Source organism: Acromyrmex echinatior, chromosome 15 (assembly GCF_024713525.1).
Source record: "Acromyrmex echinatior isolate Ae372 chromosome 15, ASM2471352v2, whole genome shotgun sequence".
NCBI lineage: Eukaryota > Metazoa > Arthropoda > Insecta > Hymenoptera > Formicidae > Acromyrmex > Acromyrmex echinatior.
The window spans coordinates 1,789,214-1,816,962 of NC_141866.1; the positions used below are offsets into that span (position 1 = coordinate 1,789,214).

The 27,749-nt window shown below is 37.3% G+C and overlaps 1 protein-coding gene and 1 long non-coding RNA gene across 8 annotated transcripts in view; both read left to right on the plus strand.

Moving 5' to 3' along the window:
* Positions 1-20,432, plus strand: part of LOC147907194 (uncharacterized) — a 54,297-nt gene extending 33,865 nt beyond the window's left edge. Inside the window, exon 2 of the long non-coding RNA XR_015547560.1 lies at positions 1-20,432. This exon is cut by the window's left edge and continues 13,678 nt beyond it. This is a non-coding gene — a long non-coding RNA (uncharacterized LOC147907194).
* The window catches only part of LOC105151150 (Krueppel-like factor 6), a 337,682-nt gene that overhangs the window by 244,690 nt on the left and 65,243 nt on the right, over positions 1-27,749 (plus strand). The window lies entirely within an intron of this gene.

Here is a 27,749-nt window from a genome sequence, read left to right on the forward strand (position 1 = left end):
CTTTCACGGCGTTGATAGTTTTAGCGTATTTCATGCTCGACTTTTTTTACGAACAGGCTAATCAAATCGAATTCACGCCTCGATATCAACCTCCGGTATTTACTCGCATATAGATATTTATGTGCCTTTCTCGGCCAGCAGTATATTTCGTTTGTTGCGCCGTTGTGCGTATATTTTGAAGCAATTTTGTTATACGCGTTCTATCAATCGGCCGGCTGCGACTATCTCTCTTCCTCTCTGCCTCTCACTGGCTCTGTTTCTCGTTCATTCTCGCAAATTTCATTGCCGTTGATGTAGCACGCGTCAGACCGCTTCGGGAATGGCGGCGAGCTTACTTATTCGCTCGCGGGGGTGGATCATCAGTTTCTCTACCGCGCCGTCGGAATATCCATTAGTTACAGCACCGTTGTTGACGAAGCATGTTATTTCCCTTGTGTACGACGTCTGGTCCCCCTGCCCTTTGACTCCTCAGTGTATACACTGCCATCTTCTTCTCGTTCTCGCCTTCGCATTCATGCGATTTTCGTTGATCTGACAGATGAGGTATCCCACTAACCATCATTCGCGTTTCGTGATGGTCATAGGCATAATTATAAATTAATATATAGTATTACTTCTGGTTAAAAGAGCGAGTTAGCTGAATCTGATGATATGTAATATATTATAATATTTTGATATCTAAATATATTCCGAAAAGAGTATTACTATATCATTGCTTTTTTTTGTGTTATAATTTAAAATATATTAATTAGATAGGTTTGATATTAATATTTAGCAACATTAAATAGGAAAAAAAATTTTTTGAATGATCGTTATTTAAAGTTGAAACTTAGCTAAATGTAGATATAGATCATGTCTTTCCTATAAAAAATTTTCATTGTGATTTTTGAATCGAAAATCATTCTTATAATCACATTATGAATTGATATCCTTTCGCTTAAACTTTATCACAATTATCAGTAATGATTTATCATATTAGTGATAATTGTTAAAATCTTTATTCGGTAATTAAATATGCAACTGTAAATTGATTTTCTATAGATATACATATAAATGATATTGTAGTACTTTAATATTGTAATACAATTATAAATATAATTATTCCAATATGATTATTTTTAATTATAGTTTTATAAAATATCGATGAATATTAACGCAATATTGAATACAGAATACTATTACTAAGTACATCTGTGATTTGAAATCAGAATGAGAGCCACGTGGCAATCGGATTCGTTCTCGATTAGATTTCGTAACGAACCACCGCGAACGAGGTACCTTATGTTGACTTTTCAGGCGAACTAATTTCGAAACATCGTAGTCTCGTGAAATCTCATTTTCACGCGAGGCCTTCGAAATTCTGGCTCACCAAGCGAATTCTCTGCAAGGCACACCACTCTCTCTCTCTCTCTCTCTCTCTCTCTCTCTCTCTCTCTCTCTCTCTCTCTCTCTCTCTCTCTCTCTCTCCACTACATTTCTCTCATTGACTCTGTAGTTACTTCGCAATACACCGTGCATCCTCCAACTTTCTTCTGTCGACAAATTCTCCAGTGACGCAATAAAGCCAACAACGAAAGAAATAATATTTGTATGCAACTGTTTTTTTTACTGAAATTTTATTGAAAACTGTACATATCATAACGTAGCAAATATAAAAATTTGATTATATTATCTCATTAGGAATTATTTATTATATAGCTTTTAACATCGACTTTATTATGCTTTTTTGTTATCCAAAGTTTCTGTAATTTCTTTTGTAATTATAGTTCCATTATGTGCAATCAAATATGCTTGGAAAAAATTCTATAAGGGTTTACATATTCATTAGTTCGTTATACAAATAGCGTCGAGGTGTGTAGTTAAATTGCAGAAAACGTCATAATTATACTCTGTAATGGCTATGTAGCTTCGTGATTTTCTCGTCTTATCACGCCCGCGTTGCGCAACGAGTTTGCACACGAGTTTCCTAGCGTGCGGCATCTTATCGACGTGCGCGAAATTATTTAGCACGACTAACCGGTTTTAGTTGGTTCATCGAATTCGCCCTTGCGAAAGTTTGCGTGTTGTCTCGGGACTTCGCGGAATATATCGTGTCTCGAAGTGATTGCCGTTCTTTCTGATTAATGCTTTACCGAGAGCTTTTACGCGCTTTTATACGCGAAAACTGACGCTATTTCACATCCTTTGCAAGCTCTGTATGTGCGAATAAAATGTATAAACAAAATAAGTCGTATATTGTGGAATATATACTATCGAAATTGTTGTTGTGACAAATAATCTCAATAATCTTTTGACGAATAGTATTGTAGTGTGATCAATTAGAATAAAAGACTAATTAAATATTATAGAGAATTTCTTAGAATTCTGAAATGTTTTTTTTTTTCAAAATAAACTATATAAATTAATCTGTAAGTAGCAAGATAATCATAACATCCCACGTATTATCCGAAAAATCTTGTTTTGAAAAAGAAAAATAAATATTGCCCAGAAGTCTTAAATTATAAAAGTCTTATTTTTATCTCACAAGGGATAAAAATAACGTAAATTTAATTTTGTACATTATTAAAAAATATTAAAAACATTATTAAAAAATATAAAAAAATAAAATTTGTTTGGTGTTCTGAGCATTTCACCAAGTCATTTACAGATTAACAGTTTATGATTATCATTTGATCCTAAATTAGAATTGCGATATCGAAAAAATGAGAAACCGATAATGGTTTAAATACAAATAGAACAATTAAATACAAATAGAACAATTGATGACGAGACAAAAAATAACGAGGAGAAAAACAGAAATAATATCTAGAAATACTATCGAAAGTAAAAACGTGAATTTCTTTTTGTTGAAATTATGTCAGCTTCTGCCTTTCAACATATACATTAAATTTATCGCTCTTCGTTGTAATTTGCCGTATACCATTCGACACTCGTCAGCCTCTTCCGGAGGCTGAATAAACAATGCAGTCCCACTAGGGGAGTACACAAGGACTAGGAATAAACAGGAACGAGATGATTGGGTAGGCAGCTGGGAATTTGTCGATGACCTGCGGCAAGTCATCGATAACATAATACATGAAATTTTATTTTTAATCGATTTTTGTAATAACAAAAATGATTTCTATTTTTACAATTATTATTTATACAATTATTATAGTATTTTTGGAATAACTTGAGGCAAATTGTTTCGCGGATAATAAATTTGTGGCACATATTTTTAATAAAACATTATGCCAATAAGAGATAAAAAATAATAGCGATGCATTTTCCACGCTTTGAATGATGTATTAGATTGTATATTTTTAACAAATTTCATATATTATTGAGGTTATTTTCTATTATGTTTAGTATAATAGAAGTTTACTGTATCCATTACCGCAATAACTGTTTGTATCTAATTCAATAATTTCAATAGCAGTCAATAAATACGTACTAGTCGAATGCAAACATATCCCTTTGCATCGCTGAATATTGTTGAAATCAACAACTTATTCTCATGGTAATGATGTCTGTTCGCGCGATACAACAATTTCCATACAATATCCACGGTTTAGATTGCGCTTGCGTATGTTCTGCAGCGATGCAGAATTAACCGAAATCAATCAGAAAATAATCATATCACTGCAAGAAAATAAGAGATTAATTCGACGAGCAGCTACGGCGTGCTCAGCAGCCATTACGATGTTATTCCGCGCGCGAATGTATCAGAGCAACGTATCCAACGAAAATCCCGACAGTGTTAATTTTCCAGTGGACGGTTTTCAGCGACGGAGGATTCCCGGGTGCAGATTCGCGGGGAACAAAGAGAAAACGTAACGTGGAACTCTCTCGATCGTTGGCGGCCTCGCTCTCGGCTGTCCCCTGATCCGCGAACCCCTACGCGATGTGTGCAGAATTATTGTTGATTAAAGGTATTGTTGAGCGACTCGTTGGAAGGTCCTGCTGCAGACCGACGACGCAGTCCATGGAATTGCGTTTGGCGATTTAGATCGCGGAGCAGCAATGCGAAGAGAGTTTCGATGACGCCGAGGAGTAAATTGCGCTCCACTGTTGTGTGAATCGTGTCGCGGTCATCTGAAACTCTCTGTCACGTTCCGGTGGATTCGCTGATAGAATGAAATCAGACCTTATCGTCGCACATCTTACGCGAATAGCCGAATTTCAATTTCACGGATGGTGACTTGCCATTTCATGGAAAGAGCCTATTTTTGTGAAAAGTTCATGTTGAGAAGCAATGGCAATGTTATAAAACAGTCGTGCTGATGTAAGAATTATTTATGTCGCTTAGCTGGCTTGTATTAATTTGGATTAATTGAATATGGTCACGAAAGAAGAGAGAAAAATATATGATCATCTTTCCGCTAACATCTTTTAATTATTGCTGTCTTTTTTTTTTAGTATTTTTAACATTTTTTAATTTCTTAATTTAAAATACTTTAAGAAACTTTATATATAAAGAAAAAACCTGGTAAAAAAAACCTGAAGGTATGACGCAAAGTTTGCTTAGTGAAAAATTTCTTATTGTCTCTTATGGTTCGTAAATATATATAGCACAAATATAGTGTGCCGATATAAACATTGTGTGTGCATTACGTGAAATGTGGACATAAACCTGGCTATGAATTCTCTAGTCCAGCAGAAACAAGAAAGTTCACGTACATACAGTTCGTAAAGCGCTCCCTTTCCGAGAAAGAGTCTCCCCATGGTTACCTGCGTAAAGCTATGACTCACCGTTTGAAGGTCGTTCTATCTCCCCTAGTTTGAGTAAGTCTGTTATCAGCAGAAACAGCCACTGGGAGACCAAAGCGATTGTTAACGCAACAGCGGGAAGCAAGTTATTATTTGCTGAATTCTCGAGGACTCATATCTCAGAAGAAGTGCACTTTGCGGGTGATACATTTTCTTCCCTTTTGATATTTTCCTCTCTTCTAACTTTTATCTCTAATCGTGTACCAATATTAAGCTTGCTCTCTACTTACGGTGATGAGTTTGAATGTTCAATTTCCTCGAAATTTAAGTTTTCAAGATTGTGCAAATATACCAAGGTTTTAACATTGTGCAAATGTAGTGAAGTCCTTGAACGCAAGGTACTTCTAGAAAATAAAATAAACCTTTTAGCATCATACTTTTAGCTCGCATAATTAAACGTTTAATTAATAGCAAGAAGACCTGAAGACTAGTAATGAGTACTTTTAACCCTTCTGAGGCCCAAATTAAGTTCACCCACGACATTACCCCGCACCTATGACGAAGTTAACCTCGTGCACACAGGAGGGTGCGCCGTGCAGCGAATGGATATTTTATTTCGGACTCTAGGCGATCATAAATCGCGTTAATGGGGCGACTCTTTAGGGTCGGTGTAGGGCAACCTAGACGACCGCGCCCACGAGTGCTGGATGAGTTCGAACGAAGGAGAATGGATGGAGAGGTAGGTATGCAAGGAGTCGACTTATGAAGCCGCAACCCCCGTTACACCCCCATGACGATGCGGTATAGTCGCGTTCTCGAGCCGGAGGGGAAGGCGAACTCGAGCCAGGGCCAAGACGTTTGTATATATATCTCCATAACGACGTCGTTACGACGTCGTTCGTTACCGACAGGCACCAGAAACGCCGCGGCGCAGATGGCTATCCTCGTCTTCGGCGACCTCGACCTCGGTGCATTCCCGACGGACACGTGCTAGCAAGAGAGCTTTTTTTAGGCGACGCCGTGCGCTTGAAATTCACTGCAACGATACTGTTCAGTTATCATGCGCCGAGAATTCATCCAACGATATCATCTTTATCGATGTGTGAATCTTGATAATGAATTATGTTTGAATGAGCGTCGCGTCATATAATTGCATTATAACTCTGTCGTCTTTTTATAAATCGAGACGTCTGGCTAAACGAGACTAAATTAAGCAATCGATACGCTATTGATAGTAGTTTATTTTCGAATCAAGCATGTATACATTCTTTATTAATCGTTTTTAAACATCTAAACACGCATACGCGATGAAAAAGTTATAAAAAATTCCTATTATCTATATAAATATTGAAATATTACGTATTATTTAAAACTATAAATTTTTATTAAAAAATTAAACAACTTTGCTCATCTCGATATTTTAATTATGATATATGCAGTTAATTTAACTTTTCATCTTGGTAACAATTCGAATTTATTCGGTAAATGACCCACAATATTTATATATGATGAAAGAAGATTGTGAGAACTATACTTTTGTTAGCGAGTAATTCCCTCGTGTCTCCTTATGAGTGGCTTTTTGCATCAGACGTACATTCGTAAAACGAGTGAGAGAGAGAGAGAGAGAGAAGGGACGTTTCTATTTAAAGATACCATCCGAGAGTCATTATCTTGAACATCCCCAAGAGACACTATGCTGATAGTCAGCGTGAAAGCCAAGAGACTTCATTAGCTAGACACCAAGAACAACGACCTAACCGCGAGCGTACAACGACTGAAGAAATTAGGGAATCGTTGTCTGATATCGATCGATCAAAACTCGTACCTTCCTCGATTTCCATCGTACGCGACTCCTCGTAATATAGCTATTGCCTTATTCACCATATATATTACTATACAAATATGTGTTTTCAAGAATATGAATAAATACTTTGTATGCATAGTAGTAAATATACAAGGGATATTCTCTTATATTCTCTCTATAATTATGATTTATTTTAGAAATTTTAGAAAGTTAAATTAAATTAATAAATTACAAAATAAATATAAATATTATTAATTCTTTTCAAAAGTCTCTAGTTATATGTGGGATATTAATTTCCACTCTCCATATATTATACATCGACGTTTCTTGACATACTCGCATTTTTATCGCACTAGTTGCCGAACAACTTGGAAAATATATTTTTTAAATGCCCATTCCGTCCATTCGCAAAATACAAATGTCGAAATACTTGAAAAACACATCGCGTAGGTACACCATTATTTGGATTGCAGCGCGATGAACTCACACACACGCGTATACTGCAATTTCTCTAATTGCAGGCCTTTATACCCCGCTCCAGTACTTTCCGATCATATGGCGCTGGATATTGAAGGGTACTTGATTTCTGTCAATCGCTTTTATCGCCACTGGAAATATTGAAAACATTTTCGTTTACTGCGGGACTTCGGACGCGTCGTTTTTCAAGTGGATATTAAATTGCAACGTTTCGGTGTTATTTTTCAAAACGCGCCGACTGACCGATACACACCGACCGCCACCTCCATCGTTATCGTATTTTTCAATATTTTGCGGAAATTAATCCATCGTTCACCTTTTCTTAATTGAGATATTACATATCTTTTTTACGTTTTGATATTGTTCGTAAATTTTCTTGGATTAAGGAGTTCGTAAATTCTATTGTTACATGTATGTAATAATAATAAATCAACGTACAAAAATCATTTTTTCAGAATAAAGAAAAATTAACAAATGTTATTTATTTAGCGAAAGACTGAAAATACATTTTTTTAAATCTGATATCTTGTTTGACGTAAGTTTTATATATATTTCGGAAAAATCATAAAATATTATTCTTTTTAATGGAAATTACATGTAATTTCCAAATCTTCAATTATCAATTTCTCAATTTTTATTACAAAACGCGATTGCAGTACTGACAACGTCGTTCCTCGACTATTCGATTCACAGAGTTCGCGCATCGACAGGATGACCAAGCGTCATTTTTGTAGACGTGAGCTTTTGGATGGGCAAGATAACAAGAAACGAAATATGAAATCGATCATCCTGTAATATTTTCGTAATGCCAGCTGATGCGTATCTATCGTATATATACAGTTTCATCACAAGGAAACTCACTTCGTGGACTTCGAAATAAAATCTCGCCGAGAACGGAATGGAGAAAGCAGAAAGAGAGAGAGAGAGAGAGAGAGAGAGAGAGAGAGAGAGAGAGAGAGAGAGAGAGAGAATGGTAGCGAAGAGAATAACGGAGGACGAGCAGAATGAGGAAGAAAGAAAAAGTAAGGCAGAAAGAACGAAGCCCGGTACTCTTAATCTTGAAGGTTTATCGAGGACGACGTAAATCTGCCCGAACGCCGAGCGTGCTCCTGTGCCTTATCAACCGAGGCTCGATAATCGACTTATTCCCCTCTTGCCTGTCGCCCAACAGCACCAGCAGCCTTCTTCATGCGACTACCAGAGGAATCAATTACAATAATACAGCCAGAGCTGCTTCCGGTAGAGCGAACGTCACTTGGTATAATGCGATCCCTCGTGTCAGCTTCGAAGGTGACATCCAACGACACAACAGTAAATTTTGTTTGGAACGATCTCGTCTGCCTTTGTAAAGCTGAATCGACTGTTCGCAGATTATATTGTGGTGATGGAAAGCTCTGCTTTCTAGAGAAGATTATTTAACTATATAGGCATGTGCAACGCGAAGGAAATGCTGACAAGATACTGGGGCAATAGTGCAACTTAAGTAGCCAGATAACTTTCCGGTAGTTTGAGCTTTTTTTTAAACTTCACGTCAAAACTTTATTTAGATAGTAGTTCAACATTGACGAAACTTTGCTCTAATCGATTTTATATACCATGCACTTTATATTCAATGTGTGTGAGAATAATGAATTTTCCACTAATATTGGAGCTACAGAGAAAATAATGAAGTAGTTAATGAATCTATCTCATTATAATTAATATGCAAATATGCAATTACGATTTTTTTAAGTTTTTATTTTTGCAAAGGCATTAGCCGTGCATTTGTCTATATTAAACAAGATTAATCGCATTGAGCAAAATTATTCATCGATCTCAATCGATTTTAAATAACCTATTATCATGGTTTTCGTATAAATGTAAGTAATCATCTCTTACAAAATTTCTTCTCATTAAATTTTGCGAGCCACTACCAAAGGGTGACCAAGAACGACTTTCGATATCTTCAATTCTGATTCGGGTCAACCGGAATTTTCCCTCGAGTCGTGACACCGTCCGCTCGGAGACGATGTCCGTAAATAATTCAGGAGGAAAGACTTTGCCCGGTCACCATGGCGACAGATTACAGGCTTTTCGAGGATGTGTACGGGCTCATCAACATCGTCATTCCTCCCTTATCTTTCTCTTTCTCTCTCGTAGAGTCCATCGTTTAAGAATACCGAGATGCCTACCTTTATTTCTCTATCTTTACTATCGATAGCTTGGCTGGAGAAAAACGAAAACAAAAGTGAGAACGAATTCTCCTACATGAATTTATTTATTTCCATCGTTCGTACATTCTTATTTTTTACAAGATAATACTTTTATATATAATGTTGATTATATTATACATGAATATAATTATACATACCTATTCAATTAAGTAAATATATACAATATGAAATTAACCATAAATTATTTAGAAATTTATTGATATGTGCAAAATTATGAAACAAGCATTATGAAGCTTACAACATTAAAATTAGGAGGGAAAATCTTTTTAATAAGTAAAAATATTTATTTTATTCGTACGAGATAAACTATATTCGAGTCGTTCACGTCGAGTGAAATGCTACGAAGCCAAGGATGGTAGACAGATTCAACAAGCTGCTCTTTCTTCAGTCACTTCCTAATCAAAGTAGGTTGTCAAGCATTCACGGCCTAATTCGAGAAAACACGCGGCCGCTTTCAAGGCTTTGATCGTCAGTTATCATCACGGTATAAAGTGCGTACACACGACCATGCACGAAACTTCTTTGCTCAGCCTTTTCATAGAATACTCGTTATTTCTCATGAAAAGAATCAAGAAAAGAGCGAATATACCGACATGAAAATTATTTTTCGTTACGTTTTAAGCGCGCGATGATCATTTACATAACGAGAAATTCTTTATTCTTTTAATTAAACACGATAATATTATGCAACGTGTGAATTAATAATTACACTCTTTAAAACTATATAATTACGAATGTATTCCTATTTTTACCCGTTGTGATCAAAAGTTTTTCTTGTCACTTTTTGTTAGAATATCGCTGAAGTGTATTGCTCATGAAAGTAGTCGAAGAGAAGTAGCAGAAAAAGATCGAATATTACGGCGAGGTTATAAAGTTTTGCATATGAAAAGCGTGAGTCCCTTTACGAAGGCAAGAACGATCGTAAAAGAGAACGTTGTAACTCATTCGTGAGGAAAAAATTTTTTTTCAGCAAATCTGCGAAACAGTTTCAAGGGAACAATGATGGAAGACGGGTGGAAGTTTACGTCGCCTATTTTTTAAATGGTCTTTACACCGTTCTTTTAGAAAATTCTCAGCCACATTGAACAAGTATTTTATTTTTACCTAAGAACGCCAGCAGAAGTTTAATCATCCTTAATGAAAGTGAGGGACTAACCGAGCGATGAATTTCTATCGCGAGGACGAGACGGAAGGTTGACTTTTAAATTTACATTAGCCGCAAGTGTATTACTGACGTGAAAGACCACGGGAAAGAATGGGAGAAGAAAGTTTAGTTAAAACGATGAAAGAAGGAAATAGAGCAGGAAGAAAAATGTGAAACAGGGAAAAAGTAGAAAGATAAAAAAAATATAGATCAGAGATTTTATTTTAATTTCTACACACAATATGAATTTTTTTACACTATAATGATAATTAAACATTAAATTTACGAAAAATTTTTTATCTGTGAACGTTTTTTTCAAAATATCTATTTTAGTTTATCTATTTTAATTTAAAAAAAATGTTATAAAATTTATATATATGTTTAACATTTCTTTATTCTGTCTTTAAGTTTTTATAATATATATTATAAAACGCCAAATACTAGATGTAACTTTTTAAAAATGTATTTAATCAAAAAATTCATTGGCAAAATTCGTTAGTTCGAAGTACAATCGTGCTTCCAAAGTTGCTACGAGCGACATCTACGAAAAGAAGAGAGCGTCATGATCTCAGCGCTCGTCTACGAACGCTCTCTACAATTTCATTTTTATCTTACGTCATTTCCAACGGTGTAACAATCTCTGCGATAATGATGGTCGTCATAAAAGCGATCTAAGCCGTTATAATCGCAACGGCCACCCATCGTCACCTGCGTGCACAGTTTCTCGCGAAAGTTTCGCGTTAATACTTTGCTTCTGGCTTCTCTTACCGTCATAAACTGCAGGGAAACGATCTCTCGCCGCAGCGGTAACATCGACCTCCCGGCGATGCCAGTTACGTGAACGAAATAAGTACCATGCGTGATCTTGATACACGATCGATGTGACGTCTTGCTGAGCGAACGGAAAATCCATGTATTACTAATCAACTATATTAATCGTTTTATTTTACGCTCCGAAAACCGTTTAATTTTTACTAGCTTTTCTTTCGAATTATTGTTTTAGAAATCAAATCTGATCCTAGATAAAGCATATTTTTATTGTGCACTCAGAGAAATGTTTCTTTACTGTACGATTAAAGAAAAAATTTCTTTGATTCGAACGTCTTTTCGTTGATTTAAAAAGATTATGTTCAAATCAAAGAAATGATATTCAAATGTGATACTTTTAAAAAAAATCACGACAAAATCTTTAAAATATAATATGATTGTTTTATTTCTTTAATAATAGTTAACAAAAATTCTTACAGACTTACTTATAGTATCATTAAAAAAATGAAAATTACTGTTATTTTATTTCTTATGTCTCATTTATCATCAACCTCGCGCAAGGATTCGCGTTTACAAACCGAAAGACCAACGCTGACATAGACATATGTGCGAGGGTAACTAGCGGCATCCACCACAATCGAGAATCTCGTGGCATTAGAGGAAGACTTATACAGCACGAATGCGTTATGCGCGAATGCTCGAATTCTCTTCTTGCGTTGCTCTAACAGGCGAATTAAAATAAGCTCGCACATAAAACGTGCGCGTGTCGCGGGCATTTAACGTGCCCACACGAGGCACAGTAATGCTTTTTATATGCTTCTTATCCTGTTTCATTTCTCTCGGCAGGCAGGCAGGCAGGTAGGCAGGCAAAAGAGAAGGATTGAAAAAGCTTGGAAACTTGTCGAGCATGGATATTTTACCCGTGTCACGTTGGACGCTTTTGCGAGGCGCTATTCGTTCACCCTCGTCCTTCTGAAAATTCAGAATGTGACGACGACCCACGTAGAAATATTCCTCGTGGAATAAGACGATGAGGAGATATCCGTGTCTGTTTCCCCGATCGCGATTTCGCAATCATCCGCGAACGATCTTCTCTTCCCTAGAAAACTTCTTACGTCTCTAGGGATATCTCCGATGTTTAATCTTAGTTTCGCGTTCGTTCATCTATACATTCTACTACTCAACAATGGAATCTCCTTCGCGATTTTGCGTCAAGTTTTGCAGTTTTGCTGTTTTCGAAGTTTACGTAACGCGGCCGAAAACAAAAGTCAACGATATGCTGACAAGAGGAGAAAAAGCGGAATCTATTATCATATCAACGAAGTAGCCAAAATTTCCCTTCGCGATCGATAAAAGCTGCAAATGCTTGCCCAGTACGATCTTGACCATTCTTCTTAAGTCAGGATGTTCCAATATAAAAGAGACGAGAAACAAGATATCAGACAGTCCCCGCCGCCGGCTGCGATTACGGAGAATCTCAAGTAGGTCGCGCAAAACGGTCCAGCTACTTTGTATTCATCGCGACCTTGTGCTTTCTCTCCGTAGAAGCACGTCTCCCTTCTCGTACTCGACTCATTCGGAATCCTTCCTTTGTAAATCCAAGTAAAAGACTCGAGTGTCACGATTGCTTTTACCAAAGTTAGATTAATATTACCCTCCAGAAATCTGATTGTCGTGCAGCGATGTCGACGATGACGAATATCTATTACGATTACCTACGTATTGGTGATATTCATTGTGGCGATATCGACATAACATGCCTTGATTTGCCTTGATTCCAATATTTATTCTATGTCATGTATCGATACTCGAATTGCTGTTTACCTTTGTCTTCACTGATTAACGTAAACGAACCCCGCGGTAGCTTATCGTTCCCTCTGCTTTGATGTAAACGTCACAGATTTAATTAATTATCTGCGTTGGTTTGCATCACGCTGCGAAACAAGAACGAGAAGTACTTTCCATGCATTACCATCGTAATTAACTAATTTGCTTTAAAAACTGCCCTCATTGAGCATGCGCTCGTGGAAGTAAAAGCGCGGGGCGTACTATCAAGCCAGCGCGCGTTGTAATTTCGCGTATTTCCTGCCGCTGGCAACGACATGAAAATGCAAACATGCCCTCTCACCTCGCTCACCGTTTGTTCTCGTTTATCCTCATTGTGCGCGATGACAACGCGCCGCGCCGGCATCACATCCAGCTTCCGGCCTGTACAGTCACTGAATTAGATGTGTCACCTGCGAATATCATTAACGGCCCTTAGGATGCAGCTGCGTTTCTCGTCCCCGCGCCGCTCCGTACAGGTTTCCCGCTTTAATCCCGAATAGCCAAACACGTCGGGCTACGTTTGCACGCACGTTGAACCCATACAATTTCATGTCATCCAAGATCTTGTGAATTATTATTGCTATTATTATTATTATTATTACGAGAACTAACGATTTTATAAAAAAAATTAATGCACCGCATTACGAGCTCGCGTTCACTTTTTTCTTTCAAAAACAGTAATGACATTCATTGCGAATTCTACATTTTTATATGTGTAAAATCTTTAATGTAGAATCAACAATACTGCAGCTATTAAAAAGATACATTTTTTGTATAATATATTTGGACGATTTATGAAAGACCCTGCTATATTTTTTTTTATTAAAATGTGACTTTTAATTACATAAGTAATTAATCGCATAGTCGTCAGTGCTGTATCTACGTACATATACAAAGAAGCATAGTTGTGAGTCACGTTTGCGTAAGGCGCAAAACCATTGATGTAAGTGCTGCAGCACCTATCGGCGACGTCAAGGATATGACAGAAGGGAAGAAGAATAGGTTAGCAATTCTGTCATACGGGAGTCGTTAAAGCGCTATCACGTGATTAATCTTCACGCTGCATTTGCACTCACGATTCTCGCGACAAGCACCGCGACTACGTTACGTGGAAGCGTCATAAATGCGAGGTCAGACTAACGTATCGTCCCAATACATCGTGTCAGTGTCTCTTAAGTGCAACAGATATGACAAACTGCACTTACGATAAATATCCTTACATGTAATGTCGGATATCTGTCAAGAGAAATTTTATATAAGATATTCGCGTTTTTTTGTACAACTCTTTTGCTTCTTTTATATAATATCTACGATATAATAATTTTTCACAATTTCAACAACAACGATATATGATACTTACTCTAATTAATTTTAATTTACAATATGTTTATGTGTTGTGCGTCACAAACTAGATATCGTGTTTTTCAAGTGCGCAATAAATATAACATAACAAACTGCACTTATGATAAGTGTCAATTATGCTTCAGTCATAACAAAGTCTTTATCGTTACAATTCTAAAAAGACTTTATATTTGTTTCTTACAAATTATATCTATATATATTACATACATACAAATTATATCTATACATATACATACATAATTGTAATTATTTTTAATCATTTTTGTCGCTACTGCTCCGCTCTACATGTGGTTAATTTAACTCAAGAAAGTGTGTCAAATTTAGTTTATTATTAACTAAGTGCATACATTAATATGATGTTGTTTACTTTAAAACTAATTATAGAAACGGATTCATTTACATTTTGACATGCATGAAGTTGAAAAATAATAAAATGTTATTTAACAACGAAAGGAATTACAGGTTACAATTGCTCTTTGATATCTAACAGTGTAGGTGAGATTACGGTAAACATATTCTAAGCGTCTTTCTCTCCGTATTTTTAAATGATGCGCATTTTTATGGATCAAAAGCGGATAATCGCATGCTTCGCCAAGCTTGCACTCGCGATACCGTTGGCCACCTGGCACCTGTGCTACCGATAATAATTTAAGGCCGCCGCGTTGATTAAATCATAGTCACCGTAATGGCTCTGAGTAAAGTGAGGCGGGACGAGACGAGGTGCGGCAAGACGATCATCGTATAAGCCGTGCGCGCCGGAGGGTGAGGGCAGATTCGCGTGCAATTACGTTTGTTTGCTCGTAGGAGCGAGGTCCCCCTCCTCTCTCCCTCTCTTCCTCTCTTTCCTCCCTCATGTCTGCAAGGCCGATAATCCCGGGCTCCATTAAGATTCCTGGGGGCCACGATCGATCTCCCTCGGAGATACGGGTAAGACTTCGACCCTCTTCAACGTCTCGCCGCGGCCCTGCCTACCGCTTCTCGGATTGGCGCCGCAGCTCAAGTTCTTCCTCCTCTTCCGTGAGGTTCCGCTGACCACGCGCCTCGTTTGATTCCACAAACGGCGCCGTAGCCTTGTTGCACTGTTTCAAGGTCAATCGTTTGATCCAGGAAATATCTTTACGCGATGGTTATACTTCATTTACAACGGACAGGTTTGATGCAACTAGAAGGAGAGAAAGAAGGGGAGGAGGCTGGGCATAATGGTCTAGCAGCATTCCGCCGAATCGTTATCGTGGTCGCTGCTCCGGGATTAATAGGTTGACCCAGCGAGCGCTCTCTCTCATCCAGGAGTATTTCTTGTGGATAATAATAACCTGCATCTGTACGGGGTGGAATGGCCGTCCTTCTATCACGGACATGTTATACGCGGCGCTGCTCAAAGCGCTTCAAAAATGCGTCTTAATCTTCTTCTTCGGTCCAGTGATTTCAATTAAAACCGTATGCTTTTAATTTTGCGTTAGTTAATATGTCTAAAAATAGATAACTTCTCTCTCTCTCTCTCTCTCTCTCTTTCTTTAACAATTAACTCTTTATGATTTACCGTTAAATTGTTCTTATTTAGAATTATGCACACAAGAAATGACAAATAAAATTAGAAAGGGTTTCTTGTTAGTTTACTAAATAAATGACATAATTATCTTTGCATCGTGAAGAGTATACAAGTTATTAAAAAATGTATGTTAAATAGAAATTTTGCGACACGCGAATTTACTTTATAAATTGTTCATGAGATAGTAAGGGTGCAAACATCCACCTACGCGAATGATACCTTACAGTAAATTCGCTCGTTCATCCCAGAACACAGCTGGGAAATGACAAATTACAACGGACAGATGCTGCGAAGATAAGTAAGGGATGCGGCGTCGCGGTGGTAGACACAGCTGAAGTGCCAGTTGTTTTTGCGCGAGAGCTCGACAAATCATTGGTATACATCTGTGTAAATATATCTCTCTTGTATGAAGAACGTGATTGTGTGATTTATAATTTTTCCGTTCCATGGCGCATTGTTTATATATTTAGATGGCGTAATTATCTGTCGATTTTAACTTAAAAAAATGCAAGATTCCGAATTTTATGCAACAAAAGAGATAAAAATATCCGAGATATTTTATTTTTCAATATCAAATTTTATATAATTTTTTTATAAATACAATCAATTTTTTTTATTAAAGAAAAATTAAAAATAATTTGTTCATTGCATGTGATACATTCTGAATTCATAAAAAATTTATTGATTGTATTATAATAGAAAATATTGATTGATATTATAAGATGAGACTGTGAACAATTTGATTTACAGTTTCATATTTTCTCATCTTGAACAATATGTAGGTAACGAATGTTCGAAAACTAAATAAAAAAGATAAAATAATTTTCTCACTATTAAAAAAAAATACACAAGCGTGATATACATGATTTGTATCGCCATCGAGCGTGTGTCCGAAACGGCGTAAAACTATTTTTAATATGGACATAAAACTTTCCAACATGTAGACATCTCGGCGCCAGTATTTTATTCCCTGAGAAGAAGTTAGTCCGGAGCCAAAACGTTGGAGTAGAAAATATCTGTGCTTTTCGCAAAAACACGTTGATCGCGTGCCAACGTCGTGAACGTCCACGAAATAGATAAGAATAGTATCGTTCCTGATATCTAATAACGTGAGAAGTCCAGAAATTCGTGTATTCAAATGTTCAATTTTATACTACCCATAATTTTTGACTTGTGTTGCTGAAATTTCTTTACATCCGATATTTTATTATCTATTACGTCTAGTATTGAAAATTATATGTGTGAATTAATGATAAATAATTTAAATTATTTCTATACACTTTGTAATTCACGTATCAATCTTAATGTAGATAATTAAACGTTTAATTCCGAATTCATTCAGATCGCGTCTTATTGTCTCATCAGTGACATTCAATTATCGCTCACTGGAAGGCATCTTCCAGTGGAGGGAGGTTTGACATTCACGTCTCCATAATCGTATCTGGTTACGCTTCGAAGATTTCTCTGGTAGCGCGCGTTGGTCGGCGAAGAACAATCCGATTACCGGAGGCCACGAAAGCCCCGAGGATAGAGGCAGAAAGAGCAATCCTTTTCTCGATCTACGTCTAATACAGCCGATAATCTAATACTCTGCTGGCCGTGATGGACCTTTGCACCTTCATCTTCATTACCTATCCACCACGCCTCGTTCATTCTACGGGATCATTGATCTCTGGCGTAGTAACGGTTGATCGCTACCGCACAATCTCGGTGCCTATACTTAATAGTTCCGGTAAATTGCTTGTAAAAGCTTTCATTCTACAATTAAAATTCTGAAACGCTACGCGTCAATCAGCTTGTCCATTTTTATAAGAAATAATTATTGCCAGACATTTTTACAAAATATATACTCTTCAAATAGATTCACAATTAAGAATGCTCTCGTATTCCACGTAGAATTGATTTCGAAGATCTGATTATTCATATACATTTCTACGAATTTCTTCTTCCGCACCTTTAAACAGTATACAGAACGAGCCCCCAATTTCAGCTTTATGCAATTTTAAGCCAGTTATAATCAGTTTGATAAATTCTTGATATTGACAAGATTCTGAAAATTCCAAACGATACGAATAATCATCACGGCAACGAATACATCGCGACGGATTCGACAGTCCGCATCTCGTCGTCGCGAAAAGTTCTGACGTCTCTTCCGTTCGCCAATTTAATAGGGTTCCTCTTCTTCTCGATAGAAAAGTATTCCTAACGACATTTTCGCGACACGACATATATATCATCACTGGATCCGGCTTTGCCCGCCTCGAGCATCCCGGAAAAGTTTAAGACGGCTTGCCGACGAGGAGAAAGAGGAGGAGATAAGGGTCGGCCACGGATTACGCGGCGATTTTAAACTCATTTCGATGTGGGATTTTTGTTTGCCGAGAAAACAACGGACTTCTGGTTTTTCTTTTCTCTCTCTCTCTCTCTTTTATCTCTCTCTCCTTTTGCTCTTCCACGGCACGTTCTGCCAACAATATCCTCGAGACCGAACCCCGCCGAACTCTTCGACGTCCTTCGACTTGGTACGTATTTTCTTTGTTCCGCCACTTTTTTCGTCGGCTAGAAGAAAAAACTTCTTACATATTTTATATTCTGCACCAATGTCTCGAGAGGCATTGGTTCTCACCACCTCGGGATTAACCGAACATTAGTGCTGCGCGGACGAAGCTTTTCTGATTTATCATCGCATTTCTCGTCGTCGCGTCTATTTTGAGCGGCTATTCCTTATCCCAGCATACAAGATGCTCGCGCTTCTTGCCTGGCACTCCCGGGAGTCGGGAAATGATCCTTTACTTTCTTGTCGGCGGCAGTTAAACTCACGCAAGAACTGACGAGCGCAGGAATGCGCTGATGTATTCACTGATGCGTTCCTGATCTTTCTTGCAGTGAATGGATTGCAAGAGATAATACTTTCTGCAGTAACATTCTTTATTTTAATATATCTACCTTATTCATATTTTTTTGAAAGTCTAGAACAAAGTAAAAAACTTGGGCTGAATAAAAAAAGATCCTGTATGTGTGTGCTGCGCACGCGTCCACACATATACACATGCTTGATAACTTCACGCATAAAAATTTAACGTGGTAATTGCGATTCAGACCTTTTGGAGGACGAAGGTGAATTTCATCTGTTGAGTGCGCGAACCAATTATAAAGTCTTATCCGATCCAGGACTAATCGAATATCGATCCGCGCGTCTCTCCCTGAAACAGGATTTAATTTTACATCCCCGCGAGATATCTGTGGTCGAAGAGATCATCGGGACCAGAAATAACTTTTGCGAACGAAGTGTACGCGAGTTTTATCAGTTAAGCGCGCGATCAATTGTCGCATTCGCCTCTCTTTGGCCGTTTCCCTATTGAGTAGAAATATCGACTGGCAATTCCGCGGGTTAAGTCACGGAATTTGCTATAATCTCACTCGGAGAAAATACGGCGCGGTCCAAACGCCAGCCACGTTCCGCGCGGCGATTTCATTAATTGGTCGAAAAAGTTCCGGCGAGCTTCCTGGTGGCGGGGAGGGGGTGTCGGGAAGCTTTTCCTCTCGGAGCTCTCTCACCCTGGAGCAACCTGTCATGAAGCGGAATGCGCCAATAATGCGGCCGCGACGTAACGGCCAATCGCAGAGTTCCTCGATCTGCCCCTTAATCCAAGCTTTTGCTGTGCAAAAGCTCTCTCTCGCTTGCGCGATCACAACGCACATTCACAGCGTACACAGACACACGCATTTGCAGGAAAGGGTGGTAGACGCACGCACACGCGGATCGCTTGTACGTGCGTGCGCGTGCGGCACGGCGGAATTAGTCGGCGGTCGATGAAGAACTATTTTCGGTATTTCTAATTCCAGCTGCCTGAAGAGAGATCGGAAGCGACAAAGGCGGCGGTGGTGAGTAGAGGGAAGGAGAGGGAACGGGGAGAGAGAAAAGAGTCTGGCAGGAACTTTTAAATTGGAGTTTTGACTGGACGCATCGAGACGGACTTAATGTGATTTCAGATTGGCCGGAGGTACAATCTGCTGTGAGGAATGGGGATGCAAGAACGTGGATCGCGCAGGGCGCGAAGGGGTGAATTCAGTATCCGCTGACATCGGGGGCTTGCGCCCCCGTCCTTCGATACTCCCTTCCCGATCTTTTTCTGTCCATACCTCCGCCTCCTTTCTCGTCCCGCACCCTCCGGCAAGAAAGAGGGATCCGTTGAATGAGACCGATTGACTCTATCGCCCCGATAAAAGGGACGAATCGCGTTGGGAAATTCCGTCCGGCGCGTTTTTCCTGCCTTCGAATTCAGGGAGAGGAAAGAGGTGGAGAGCGGTTAAGGACTACGGATATGTGGGAAGGATTCGCGAAATGGTTAGCCGAAAGCTCAACTAGACTAGGCTTGAAAAGGTCGAATCGTTTACGTTGCACCCTTTTGTAATGAGGTTTTTATTTGTGCTTCAGGTTTAAAGACCAGCGAATTTGAGTTTAGAATGAAAGCTGTAATAGAACAATGATAAAAGACCTCTCAATATGCAGTATTCAATACATTACAGCGAAAATAAAAATTATATAAATTTGAAGTGAAGATAAAATTAAATTCTTATCTTTTTATTATTTACAAAGTTTCATAATATTTACAGTTCTAATAGAAAAATCAAAATAAAATTGATTTTTATTTTGAATATAATTCATCGTCAAATAATGTGTTGTAATTTTTTAATTCGAACTTATAATAACTTAAAAGAATTTTTCTTTACCTGAAATATATATAGACGCTTGCAATGAACAATAGCAGTCGTGAAGATGTGATCTTTATCGCACTCTCGTATTTTAGCGACGTGCCAATAAAATGATGTCACCAATTTCTTGAATATCTTCGACGAAAGAAATCGTCGAAGGATTTCGCGTAACGCTTCTATAGACATTCACATTTTTATCGTCGCGATTTATTGGACGATGGCACAACGGTATTGTAATTTCTCAAGCAATAAAACGTAGTATATGTATATATTCGCATTTCGTAGACAGTGAGATATATATATAATATATATATATATATATATATACGAAATGTATCGAAAGAAGAGAGAGAGAGAAAATGTTATTTTTAATATTAGAGTTGCTGTTATGTCTGTGAATAGTTATAAATATTTCATTCTTTATCGATAAAAAATCTAAGAAATGAAATTGTCGTACTCGATATGTTTCTTAATATTGTGCACACTTGTTAAGCAACTTCTATCAATATTATTTAATTATATTTTACAATATTATTAATACTTGCTCTGGATAATTCAATATAACTTTCAATCAAATCGTGCAATAATTTAATTAATTTTTATTGTGAGTTAGTCTGATTTTGACCTTATCTAATTAGTGACGTGCGTACCGATTGTATTCGATAAAGTATTTGTAATAAGAACTAGTCAACATTTTATTACATCAAGCAAATTAACAATAAGATTTATTACAAATTCTGTACATTTCTAAACTAAACACTTCTTTAACTTAAACAACTATCATTCTACGTTTGATAGTCGAATGAGAAAAAAATGCATTTAAGTTTTTTAGTTTTTTTAGAAGATAGATATAATTAGAAGTGACCATTTAAATTTCACTATTCAGCATCAGTTTTGATAATATATATTATTTATAAAATTGAACGCCGAGCGTCATAAATTGGCATCTTATTAAGCAATAATATTCACAGACAAACTAATGTTTTATAAGTTGCACTATATATTTCAAAGAACTTTTGATTGCCACAACATCCTGCATAAACTCTCGATATTGCCTTCAGAAGATCAATAATATTGTGCAATCAAATGTTGTTCAATAATATTGATCTTCTATAGAATGAGCTGCTTTAAGCTAAAATGATCAATTATCTATCGTTGAATAAACGATTAAACATGGCGAATTGTTAAAAGATATATTAGAAACATCGCTGTGTTTAAATTAGACTTGAGATCAATAGACTTGAGATCCATTGACTTATGCCAGCGACTCGACAATAGCGGTGTGGACTTACAGAGTAATCACGACTGTCATTTAAATGAATTTTTATCGTGATAAAAGAGATTGCGAACCGGCACTTCAGATCGTGCGATAGGCCTAACGACAGTTCGTTAAAAGCCGCCGGGCATATCGGGGGCGTCGATCTCTCCGTAGCGAAGACATAATCGATCGATCGTGTGTACCCTGCTGGCAAGTGTATATCGTTAATGTTAATAGCTAGATCGACACAATTTTTTAACGACTTTTTGACAACATCGAAAAAGCTGCCGCGAACGTGGCGCTATTATGCCAAATTGATCGATTAATAAGACTTAATTAAGTATTTGCAATTGTTACTTATCGTTATCTCATCTTAAGAGAATATCAAGTAATCAGAATAAGAACTCACATTTTGAGAAGTGAACGGTTCAATAATCACTCTTTAATTCCAGAGAAACTGAATTACTTATTATTGAGACTATGATTATTCACATTATGAAGCTTGACTTAAAATTCAAATATATCTTTAAGGCCCGGTTGCACCAACGTTGACTTTAGTGAAAGTTAAAACTCTATCTGTCTCAAAAATTAACACAATGTCATGGCTTATTTCGAGCTATAATTAAATTAACTTTAAATTAATTTAATTATAGCTCGAAATAAATCATGACATTGTGTTAATTTTTAAGAAAATATACATTTTTTACTCCACTTTTATCTATCTCGTTTTAAAGCTAAAAAAGAGATAGAGACAGAGTTAAGGCTCGCTTAAAATCAAAAGTAACGTTGGTGCAACGATCAGGCCTTAAAATAGCGAGAGATACATCTTTTTCGAAGACAATGCCTCAGTGTTGACAATGGATTATGCAATATATAATATATAATATATAAAACTGCTAGTTTAGTTTTTCTTTTTTAATATCATTATGTAGGTATACGTCTTGTATATCTACAGCTCGCGGCTGTTGCAACACGATTATCACGCATATTAACCTTCGCAAACATTTACCTCCTCAGAAATTGCACGCTACATGTTACACATACAATAGCAAATAGCTCCTGATGAGATATTGCAAAATTGTTTCCACGTGCAGTTTCGCTTAGAATTGCACCGTTTCAAAGACAGCGTAATTACCATTACTCGCAACTACGATAATAACCAACCAGCGTATGTCCTCTCATTGGGGCACACGGTGGGTTCCTTTCGACATCGTTGGGCGCGTATCTTTTTCACGATCATGAGACAATGGATTCGTTTTATCAACCTGACCTAATCTGCACGCGTCACTCTTCAGATACGCTTTACATACTTTAGCTCGGCAGATAACGCACTCTTTCCGCGTCTGTAATTACACGTCTCGCGTGGAGACATATAATCACGATATGCCCGGAATAATTCAAACGCACCACGAATTATTATCGCAATGGTCTAATATATATGTAGCGTCATACTGCTTGCTTCGTGTTGAATTATAATTAAACGTAAAAATTAATGGAACTTTATGCGAATCACACTACATATTATTTATTTTTATTTGATAAATTTCTTATCGCAATATAATGCTTTTTTATTACTAAGATACACATTGGACTAGTAATCATATTTTGGTTTAATTTTTTTATATTGTTGTCATTTCAGTTCTATATTGTTTTAATTATTTTTAGAACAGTACAGAATAGTTGATTAATTTGACGATCCTACAGTTAGGATCTTCTATACGTTTAGAAATGCGAATTTTTCGTGTTGTAGTAGATATTATGCAACTTCTTAAATAAGTTATATTATAGTCCTTTTGACTATGCGCAAATTTTGGAGATTCACCATTATCTATACCATTATCTACTCTTAACGACAGGAAATGAGCCCGTAAAATAATTTCTCGCGACAAAAGGCAAGAAGCCTAAGCAAGATGAGAACCACAACGATTAATCATCGTTAATCATAATCACGTCAAAATAACTTGATAAACGTTCCTGCTAATGTGAAAATCTCGTATGAAATAGACACGGCAATTTATTATGATGGGACGCTATTATCAAACTTCGGAGTTAAATCCCAGTCAGCCAAATGCATAGGGAAGCAGGAAGAACACGCGGCGTAGCTGATACGCATAACGTTATCGCATATCATTCGTAAGGATATTCGCCCTACCTGCTGCCTTCTGATAGTCATTTCATTCACCCTCCGTTTCTGTTCATTCCGCACCCACTAACGCTCTTCGATCTAGCAATTAAGTGCAGGATTCGCAAAAACGGATTTCCCGGAAGTGTGATGTTAAATTAACGTTTACTGATCTGATTGTCGGGCTGGTCATCTCGATCAGAAATCACATAACTCGAAGAAATCGATTAAACGATCATTCGCTGATGATAAATTCGCACCATGCTATTATTTTTCTAGTCGATATGTATTATGTAACGAAAAAAAAATCGTAAACCTGCAAAAAATTATTAATAAATAACAAGGCTGTAATATAAATAACAAGAAATATGACGACGACGTGTTTTTTTTAAGTTATGTTGTATATACTATAGATAGAAGATACTGGCATATTGTTGGTAAAGTATTTAATTTAGAAAATGTCACGAACAAAAGGATAAACGATTACGATCGCTGTTTGTACCCATGAAAGATAACATTATTTTTACGAATGCATGTAATCCGTATTTCTGCGAGACAGCTCAAAGACTACTTTCGCCCTCTTGAAGGATATATTACATCGGGCCGGATTTCGGACACGATCATTTACTCACAGAGAGTTGGAAGACTCGCGAGAACGGAAACGATAGCGAGAAAGGAAGAAAAGAAAGGCACGCGTGGTCAGATAAGAGCTTTCGATCGAAGCTTGGATTTCGTACCGGCGATCGAAGGGTAATGCGGGATCGAGGTAGTATATATGTGTGCTGCTAAACGAGTTTCACGAATGGTGCACGTACATGCGATGTGTATCAATGTATATATGCGACTATTGGAGGAAAGATAAATAGAAGAAAAATCCCTACTACAATAACTGATTCGATAACGAGTTCTTTCTTCGAACGCGGAATGATTGTGGCCGAATTGGTCGGATTTGTTTCGGAACGAAACCGCGCATTCTCGAGCAACAGAGGAGGCTGAAAAAAAAATATATACAGAAGGGTAGCTCGTGAAAGAGAAGGATATGAAGGAAGAAAAGGATTTGGTACTTCGCGCGCGCTCATGTCACTGTAAAGGAAGAGAAACGCGGCCGCTGCTCGAATACGGGCGGGCGGCGCAAAAATAAATCCTTTTTATTCAAACCCTCCGCGGAGCTGGATATATCCGACGCTCGATGCCACCCCTCGAGGATTAATCTGCCGCCCGTGAAGCGATAAAGCAGATTTGCGATCCACGTTCTCCGACTATTTCTATGGTGAGTCCCTAATGAGATTTGTTGTCGCTTTAAATCGCATATATACGACCAACCAAGCATCCGCTTTTTCAATCTTGGTTATTTCTGCAGCCACAGTTTGGTTATCGTCACATTTTTACTCAAATTGTTTTACGTCTTTCTAAAAATAAAAGCAGAATACTCGCAATTGTAACCAGTCTTTTTTATACTTTATTTATTTTAAGTTTTCTATACATGGATAAATAATTTATATAGCTTTTTTTATAGATCCATCTTGTTCAGTCTTGAATTATATCATAAGTAATACATAATGAATAATGATTTGACGTTATTGACGAAATCAGTTCTGTTTAGTTACGTTTAGCCATATTATATAGAGTACCTTTAGTTTAGTCTTAATCTATATATATAATTTAATTTAATTTAATTTAATTTAATTGTGCATTAATTACAAGATAAGAACAACAATTACAGAATTAAACGAGAAAATGTTTGTATTGATTAAAGTGATGTTAAATACTATATACTTCTGAGGCTTCTCCATGGATATTTTCTTCAAAGAAACTACGCAGTTTGCGAGTTATCTCCGTGTCTCGATCGTTAAATGTCTACGTTTCGTAAACATTGCAGTTCATTTCATCAGAGCGAGATGCAACCTGATACTATTTACTAGATATTGTATGCTATATATAATACTACAGATAATGCGCTTATTCGCGCGTTACGATGCTTTTATATTCCACCAACGATCCTTCTTGGCATTAGTCTCCTAGTACGATCGTTAGCACGCAAGATCGTGTAAACGAGTACTTGGCTCGTGCATATCAAGCGGCACGTATCGCGTTCCTGTTTCATTGATCAGAGTTCATTGTGATGCTTCGTATACGGCCCTGATCCACTCGTGAGAACTCATGATATTGGGTCGCCTACATATTCCCTCGCAAATGTGCCTCTCTTTTTACTTGCATTCTTCCGATTGTGATTCCGTATAACTGACGTGGTGTTCTTAATTAAAGTCCGCTCTAGATTGAAATTAAGCGAACATTACGTGTAATGATTTGGCAATGAGAATGACTAGAAAATAGCATATGAAAGCGAGACGTGAGAATGTTATTCTAACGTCACTTTTAAAAATACGACACATTTGTAAGAACGATGTTATTTGCTGGATGTAATGAAATTTGTTTATTAAGTTAATAGAATTACATTCTATTTTAAAGTAGTCTAATTTTCGCAGTCGCGTATTTTAACCTGGAAAAGATGAATAAAGGAGCAAATAATTTTATCGTCTCGTATATATTTTTACACACGTATAAATAACGTATTTTCTTAATACAGACAATAAAAATAAAAATTTCATATTTTCTATTAAAATATTGATTGAAAGATTACTTGATTGAGTAAGAATCTGCAGCTATTACGTTGCTAATAGAAAGATTAATGAGATTGTCACATTCGTTATTACCATGAAAATATCGTAGCACGTGCAGAAAAGTATTACTGAAACAGCTATTGCGTGTTCCTACGTGACGTCGCGTGAATGCAAAATGAAACCGCGATGCGAAAACGCTGAATTGGCGTCGAGTTTCGATCGCCACGTCCCGACACATTCGACGTGCCCATTCAGCGGGTGCGTTTCGCGATCCCCGTCACGGATCATAAATCGTCGCGATATCGACGTGTTGCTCTTCTAAGCGGAACACTCCTGAACGCTGCCACTGTTAATGTGCGTCTCGGTGGAATTCCGGAGCCTGTTCGTTATCCCCCGGCCCGTCCAAGGACGCTGCGGATGATCAATGTGGGTCAATCGTAGCATCAGGATTACCCTGACCCGGCTGCATTGCGAGCATTCGTCTTCTTAGGATCGAGCCCTCAATTGTAGCCACGTTGCAAATTGCAACGCTCGCCGGTGCATTGCTTCCCTCCGCAATAGGTATGCGAATGCATAACGACCCAATCGTCTCGTAGCATTCTGATGATTATTTAACAACGGCTCGCGATAAAACGCCGCGCATTATAAAGCGACAATGAGCACGATAGGCGTACTACAAACTGACTGGAGACGATAAACGTTGAAAAAACAGATCGAATATGTAGCTCATTTCTTTGGCTTTTCGTTGCAAATAAGATATACTATGGTGTGATACGAGTTTCTTATAATCTTCTAAATATTTAGATTAAATACAAAATTATAAAACGCGATAAAATGCATAAATTTACAAAGTGTGTTGTATTTATTTTTAAATATGAATAAAAAGCAAAATGTTCCAAATGCATATAAACATTCGATGGGCAGGATATATGTTTCGTTAAAACTCAACAATTTATACTTTCGAACTATTTTTTCAGTATTTTTAAAAAAAACCATTCAATTTATACAAATATACTAAAAATAAGGCTTGAAATGAAATAAGTCTCAGAGACTTTTCTAAATTTTCATACTGTTCTTGTAATATCTCTTGCAGTACGTCGTCAAACGCACGATTCTCTTGATTTTCATGTTATTTCGTGCTGTTTCATTAGTTTCATTAAAGTCACTTACGACGAATTTGCCGGATCGCGAGAGGACAA